Genomic DNA, 8,262 nt, shown 5'->3' with positions numbered 1-8,262 from the left:
TTAATTGTTTTTTAATAAATTTCAGAAGCGTAAAGAATAAGACAGACTATTTTCAATGTTTACTGCGTACTCTTCAGCCGGCGGTTGTGATAGGCACTGTGTCGTGGTTATATTCTTCTGTTCTTGATTCCGAAATCTTTCCACCGACCTACAACTGCTTTCGGCGGGATAGAAATCCTCGTGGTGAAGGTGCCTTTATTCTTGTAAAGAATAGTATACTTTGCGTTCATTTGCATTGCACACTTTTTGATGTAGAGGCAGTCTTTTGTCGAAAGCGGCTGGAAAAAGGTATCAGCATGGTGTTTGGCTCTTACCATCGTCCACCTAACGCGCCTTGTGAGTAGCTCATCAAGATTTCCGACTTTTTGGAGTGTTTAAAAAACGACTGTGTCTTCGTTGAAGGTGATTTTAACCAACCGGAAATAGACTGGGCATGTGAAATTCCCAGGAATACAGTAACTGTTTTTTTTACTCCTCCTTTTTTGATCTAATGGGCACTCATGCATTTGATCAATGGGTCCGTAGTGCATCGCGTGATGATGGTACTGGCCATGTCTTGGACTTGCTATTGTGTAATGGGTCTGGTATTGCATCTGACGTTCATGCTTTAGCTAGTTTGAGCGACCGCAACATTGTCGGTGCTGATGTTTGTATTAAAAATGCATCTATGGTGAAGAAACTGCCGAGAAAAGTATTCTTGTTCGTAAAATAAATTGGTCGTTAGATTCGTAATTCTCCACATTTGATACAACATCGGATGATTTGAGCGTTGAGCAGTTGTGGTTTAATCTTAAAAGCTTTTCCATCTTCGAGACAAGTTCGTTCCGACGCGGATGCTTTCGTCCAAACATGATAAGGATAAGCCGTTGTTTAATCAGCAATGACGCATCATGCTGCACAAAGTGCGGAGGGTGTAATTAAAGTGTAAAAAGCACAGGTCCACGGAAAACCTATAGCGGAAATAAAAAGGATGAAGGTTGATTTCAAGATTATGACCAAATCGGCTCAGAAAACTTGTTTCGTTCAGCTTGGGGAACGTTTGGTGAAAGACACGAAAGAATTTCGGAAGTATATCCGGCGTAATGATCAGTACGGCATTTATGTTCCACCTCTTAAATACTTAGGCACCGTAATTGATGATGAAAAGTGAAAAGCTGGGGTATTTAAAAGTTACTTTTCTTTCTGTATTTAGTAATCACCAATCTCGGGCGGTAAGTGTGAATTTTTCGTTATGTAATGAAGCAATGCCCCATGCTGAGTTTACCTTGGAAGGTGTACGTAAGCTATTAGCAAATTTATCTCCTGGAAAGGCATCTGGACCCGACGATGTAGCAGCAGCCATGATTAGTAGTTGTTCTGAATATTTATGCTCGTATTTTTGCCGTCTTCTTCAAAAGAGTTTAAAGACAAGCGCCGTCCCCATGCAGTGACTGGAAGTTAGATAATGTTGTGACTGTATACAAAAGTGCACCTAAAAAATTCGTTGAGAACTACAGGCCAGTGTCTTTAACAAGTTGTCACAGGTCCCGTTAATTATAGAGAGGGGATCGCCGGGCTAATTCTATGGGCCGAAGTATCGGCCCCCCGAACTGCACCACGAAAGCGTGGACAATTCAGAAGTGGTCCTATTTGGCGCGCCAGCATACGCCGGCTGTGGTCCAAAGAACGAGTCAGAGCCGGGAGTTGATAAACAAAACAAAATTATATTCTCAAATATGGCAGATTGATCGATACACAAATATGCACGCTCGACAATAGTTGAATACGTAATATGTCACCAATCAGACAACGTACTACACACAACAATAAGCCACACTCGAAACAACGGACACAAACAACAATACGCGCTACAATGCAGTCACATGCATCGAACAACCAATACACTTAAAGACTAAAGAGTTCGAAAACATGTTCAGTCCAAAGTCCTTGGAACAAAGTCTGAATGATACTCTTCCAAGAATCACTCACTCAAAGTCCAGCGCTGTTGTCGTTCCGCTGCCCCCGAAGTTTCTCTTCCAGGAAAGCTCGCGTCTTCAATTGGCCGCTCTCCAAGCACCAAACTTCTTCGCCGGGAACACGTCGGCTTCCCACGCGCAGCTGTTGCAACGCGTCTTCGCTCGCTGGCGGTAGACACTCTTCTGCTTGTAGCATGAGTCTTCACCCCTCAGGCGGAAATCCTCTTCATTACCTGCTTTGTCACTGAGGACAGAAGCCTTCGCCGACACGGCGGAATTGCCCTACGCACACTTGCGCAAAACTTTCTTCTTCTCTTTATCTCCCTTCTCCGCTGCTCGCTTAAATACCTTTCGCGCTAGATTCCAGAAAAGTCTAATCGTTTCGTCGGCGCGATGCACAGCCAAGGCTGGGGAAAGAGCGAGACGTTTCGAGGGCCGTCTGCGACACGTGACACAACTCTGCATCACCTCGCCCTTTTCCGTCCAGATATTTCCAGGGCTTGCTCGGCCGCCGATGTGAGGAGGTTGGTCGGCGAAACCACGCTTCCGAGGGGTCTTTGGATGCTTGTTTTCTTTTTTATCGTTGACCTTGAGGTGCCTCTCCGGCGCTTGGTCGCCAGAATTCGGCGGCGCGCTCTTTTTTGAGCACATGTTTGTGACACTAGTATTACATGCAAATTAATGGAACACGCTATATATAGTTGTATTATGTTGCAACTTGCTAAATATACCTTATTAAATGCAAACTAACATGGATTTAAGCAAGGTTTTCCTTGTAGTACACAGTTAGTAGAATTTACTCACGATTTGGCCACAGCAATAGACAAAAGGCAGGCAATCGATTGCATCTTTCTACGTTTTCGCAACGCGATTGACATTGTGGCCCATGACCTTCTTATTAGCCAACTATACGCCTACAAACTGAACAAAAATGTAATTACATGAATGCGCGAATACCTCTCGCACAGACAACAGTCTGTGGTTCTCAACGGCATTTCTTCTGAAGTCGCCGCGGTCGCCTCTGGGGTGCCCCAAGGCTCTGTTTTGGTGTCTTTATTATTTTGTCGTACGCTATTGACATCCCTAGTGGAATCACGTTATATTTCAGGATATCTGAAATGCGGCGGCGTTGTTCATGTTCCAATTCATTATTTTCAGACAGCGTGCATTGAACTGTTCTCGCAAGCCCCGCCGTGGTGGTCTAGTGGCTAAGGTACCTGACTACTGACCCGCAGCTCGCGGGATCGAATGCCAGCTTCGGCGGCTGCATTTCCAATGGAAGCGGAAATGCTGTTAGCCCGTAAGCTCAGATTTGGTGTACGTCAAAAAAACCCAGGGTGTAAAAATTTCTGGAGCCCTTAACTGCAGCGTCTCTTATAATCATTGTCTCTCATAATCAAGGTGGTTTGGGGACGTTAAATCCTACATATAAATCAATAAATAACTGTTCTCGCAATTTAAAGTTTGCCCTCCCGCTTGTTTCACGCGGCTCGAAAGATGTGTTCTTGGACTGCAATATTTGTGCGTGTAATAAAATCTGGGGTTTAATGTCCCAAAACAACGATTTGATTATTAGGGGTGCCGTAGTCTCTGCATGAAGGGTCACTCTCTCCCATGACAACAAAGCACTCGCGATGGCTAGACTATGGGAGGGAGCAGGAAAGAGCTTGATGAGAGGGTGATGAACAGCTGAATCGGGTGCATCAGGCTAGCATTGGTAAAATAGAGGAGGCGTTCATAATGTAGCCATGAGCGAAACGTGGTGGAAACAGGATGCCAAGTCAGTGCATTCGACACGCCGGTCAGGCAGACTGTAAACAGAAATTTACTAGTAAAACTGACGCGCTATCCATCTGTCGTTAACTGCAGCAAGCATATCATTTTCAACGCTTTGCGGCGCTGACATCAGTCCAAGCGAGCCGAGGCCAGGCGTCGGAGCTTTCGAGTAAAAGATTCTGACGGCTGTAAATTTGGTGGGCGGCGAATGAAGATGCAATGCCGCTCCTGAAACGACTCCCTTCCTGCAGATGGACGCTTCATGAAGTGCTCCGAATGTGAGTACGGCTACATCTCGGCAATTGTTCTGGCTGAAGTGAAGCAACACACAAAAGTAAACGCGAAAGTAGGCGTATAATAAGGACGTGGCGATGTGCGGTATGCAGAGCGCCAAAAGCTAATACAGCAAAAAGACAGGTGTGGATACCGACCTTTCGGTCGTTTTGGCAGAAATAGCTTATGGTTAGACATGCTTACTAGCTTGCCACAGCAGGTTGACGAAGTAAGAGCCTCACTCCAGCTAATGTCTCAAAAATACGATGACTTAATGAGTCGTCAAACTGCCCAGGAAAAAGAACTAGCTTGAACAAAAAACTAGCCAAGCTCGAAGAAAATTCAAAGCAAGCGACATTCAGCAGCTCAGTGCATCTATAAACGATCGTGAATGGCGCAGCAGAAAGCTTAACGTTCAAGTGCTCGGAATACCAGTCATCGATAACACAAATCTCACCAGAAAGCTACATGAAGCAGCAAAATAAGAGAACTTGTCAGATATGGCAGTTACTGATGTAGAGGCGGTACATAGGCTTGCTTCGCAGCAAGGCAGAGTACCCGGAATCGTCGTCCGATTTTCAGAGCTCTCTCTGCGAAACAAATGGGTCTAAAAACGCAGTTTTGCCTAACATGAGTGCTAATGTTCAAATCGGTGAAAACAGGAGCATGCAGAACCGGAATATGATGCGTGACGGAAGAAAATAGACAAATGCAAATAATTATCGCTTCGTGTGGCACGTGAACGCGAAAATTTTTGTTTGAAAAAATGAGAACGAATCTGCGGTTGTCATTTTCTGCAAGAATGGCCTCGATATACTGTCCAGCACTTGAAATTCGATAGCTAACCTTGCTTCTTATCTGAGTTGTTTTATTGTGATAGCAATTACATATACAGTCTCGGCTGGCTTTTGCCGTTGTCAAAGCTGCCGTCGTGCACCGGATATGTATACGCGCCTATATATAGAAAAACTCAACTAAGAAAAAAACACCGCCCGCACTCGGCCCCCAGCTCATCGCGGTACGCCAACGCGTGCTAATCTCCCACGCGTTCTTCGCCCCACGCAGGGGGGGGGGGGGGGGCGTAGTGGCTAAGTGCTTGTGCACTCGCGCTTATCCCTCGGTGGGAAGAATCGTGCACCTCGGCCTTTCACCGGAATGATTGCGTTAGCTGCCTGGGACACAAAAGTCAATTTTGCTCTCTGGGCAGGCCCCGTTTGCAAAAAGAGCGCCCTTTTCAAACGCAGCGAAGTAACTGGACACTCGTTAGTTCGCACTCATATCTGTACGTGTCCTACTCATTTCATACTGCACTCATATCTGTGTGATTACGTTTCGTGCACCCTTTTTTTAACAGCGCGTCAAGCGTCGAGTTGTAAACGTTGTTAGTTAGCTCTCGTACTGTGTTGTTTTCGTGTGTCATTAGTGCGGGAGCAGTGCGCTGCACGTTTCGATCTGCTAGCTGTTGTCAGCGTTACATTCCAAGTTTTCGCTATCGCACTCATTGCTTCGCCCTTGCGGTGAAACTGTGACTTTCTTTATGGGATGAGTAAACTTCTCAGACTTGGATACTATCATGCAAAGTCACGGTTCGAATCACTACAGTTGCATACATTTTAACCTAAAATCTGGGAGAAACAAGAGAGGCGAACTTGACTGCTTTTTCGGTAGAACAGAATGTCGATTTGGTGTTGTCATGTTTTCAGTAACATGGTTTGCTTCAGAAGACGATGTGTATAGCATTACCTGGTAGAAACTTTTTAACGTGAACCATTTGAATTGAGGGGGGAGGGGAAGTGTTTCAATGCTGATTTATTCAACTGTGAGCTTCTCTCGAAATTCTGTTGTACTAGTCAGCACTATGACACTGTAGCAGTGAAATGTGACAATATTATATTTTGTATTTGCTAAAAGTCATCATCTCAATATTATCTGCTGTTTTTATCATATTTAGATTATTTGCTAGAATCAGTTAACAGTAACATTTAACATACAGTTCTTGGAAGTGACCTTAACATAAATATGCTCACCGAAAATAAGCTGAAATTAGAAATACAATCTCTTAAATGTTCATCTCTGTCAGAATGTTATAACATCGCCTACGCGAGTAATGGAAACGTGTGAAACTGCATTAAACTTTTTCATAGCTAATTTTGATGTCTTCTGTAAAACCTGGTGTTTTGGTTTATGAAATTAGTGAACACTTACCGGGTGTTCATATTCATCGCTGCCGCTGTTGAAAAGCATAAACAGGTACATCAAGCGCTCTATGATAGGCTCATAAATGCTATCACTTCGTCTGCATTCTGAGAACTTATTGCTAGGGTCACAGGGTGTTGCAAAATAATAACGGATGAACTTGGAGAGTGCCGCACTCTATCGAAGAATAGGAAGCAGAGGGTGAATCGGGGCACACGCACGTGGTCGGGGCAGTTCGCCGCTAGAATTGGCAATAAATGGCCATCTCTCTTTCACGTCTGGGCGACGATTCATTTCGCTACATTGTTGGCGCCACGAAACGCGGGACTGCCCCTCGAGAGACTATTTTTCACGTTGCGGCCATGGCGAACTCTGACCACCTTCGGAAGAAGCGCGGCTCGATCAGATCTGGTGTCACCCGAGCCCAGGCACTGCTAACGGACCTCCTGCAACAACCGGATTCTGACGCCTCTCAGATTAACGGCCTCATGAATTACCCCAAGGACAAGGAGGCAGTACTGTCGAAGCTCGATGGCATCATCCTTGTGATCACAGATGAAGAAATCCTCGACCACGAAGTAGGAATGGCGCGATAATACAACGAGAAATTCTCTACGCGGTATCGCGCGCCAATTTCTGGCTTCAAGAACGTGAGAGGATGGCCAGAACGCAGGCTCAAGCAACTGAGCCCGGGCCTAGTTGCCTCGCGTCTCCGAACTCCACCGACACAGCACGCCAGGTGAGAGATCACCATCAGCGTTCAGTTCAGCTAACGAAGCTACACATACCGACTTTCGATGGTAGTCTCCGTGGATGGCAGTCTTTTTCGGACCGTTTCGACGCTATCCACAAGAATACCGAGCTGCCACGCATCACAAAATTTAAGTACTTCCTCACCTACTTAACCGGGAGGGCGAAGCGAGTGGTTGAAGGTTTTCTAGTGGAGCAAAATTACGACCTTGCAATCAAGACCCTCACGGATCGCTTTGGATGCCAGGATCTGCTTGTGAACGAGCATGTTGATCATCTCCTTGCGCTAAGCCCCGTGAAAAACTCGTCAGAGGTTTCAAAGCTTCGTCTGCTGCATGATAGCGTGCAGTTCCACGTTAGTGCCTTGGAAGGTCTTGGAGTTCCGCCCGACCAATACGCTGTGGTCTTAAACTGTGTCCTGATGCCATGTCTGCCACAGGATCTTGCCATTATGTACAGACAGAAATCCAAGGAATCGAACTGCGCCTCCAGCATCGCCGAAACCCCTGAAGACCGAACGAGGCTAGCCAAGGAGTTCCGTTTCTCCGCATTCAAGTGGAAATGCGGGAGGAGGGCCGGTTACAGTCCCGTCGTGTGTCGAAAGACGAAGCCAGAACCCAGATATCCGAAGAAACGTATGGCACAGAAATTATAACATCAGCTTCCGCCTTAACGGGGTCTACCTTGCCTGTTAGACTGACGTACCCACTCTGCCACAGCAAGGATCACATGATCGCTGCTTGCAATGCCAACCTATCGGCTGAAGAGGAGCGGGCAAGGCTACAGTACACCAGTTGTTGCTTCCGCCGTGGAACACGAAACCACATCGCTGGAATGTGCAGGAAGTCATTCAATCTTAGATGTGGTAATTGCAAGCGACGCCACCTGACCATACTCTGCAAGTTATCACGCCAAGCTGAAGATCCACACCCTAACGCAGGATCCCCAGCCTTTTCTCAATCACCCCCCTTAACCACGCGAACGGTCACTACCACCCAGGGTCACGTTAAGTCCACTGACGTATTGCTACAGACAGGTCGAATTTGGGCAGAGTCTGGATACCACCGACTCCTCGTGCGGGTACTGCTCGACAGCGGCAGTCAGCGCACCTACATTCGTGCAAACCTGGCAAAGATGCTTCAGTGCTCCGCCGTGGGAAAAGAAGAGCCCTCCTTTGTCACTTTCGGAGGATCCAAGTCTCGAAGGTGACTCTGCACCGAGCGTGTCAACGTGCGGCTTCGAAGCCAGTTCAACGATTCAGCGATTACCTTAGAAGCGCTAACGATTCCTGAAATTGCTCTGTCACAAGAAC

General features: G+C 46.4%; 1 long non-coding RNA gene across 1 annotated transcript in view; it reads left to right on the top strand.

Annotated features, from left to right (window-relative positions):
• The first annotated feature begins 3,658 nt into the window (after positions 1–3,658).
• LOC119160077 (uncharacterized) overlaps positions 3,659–8,262 on the top strand; it is a 343,900-nt gene continuing 339,296 nt past the window's right edge. The window contains exon 1 of the long non-coding RNA XR_012888404.1: positions 3,659–4,009. This is a non-coding gene — a long non-coding RNA (uncharacterized LOC119160077). The remainder of the gene's footprint in view (positions 4,010–8,262) is intronic.

Source organism: Rhipicephalus microplus, chromosome 2 (genome assembly GCF_043290135.1).
Source record: "Rhipicephalus microplus isolate Deutch F79 chromosome 2, USDA_Rmic, whole genome shotgun sequence".
Classification (NCBI taxonomy): domain Eukaryota; kingdom Metazoa; phylum Arthropoda; class Arachnida; order Ixodida; family Ixodidae; genus Rhipicephalus; species Rhipicephalus microplus.
This window is presented reverse-complemented; position numbering and strand designations above follow the sequence as displayed.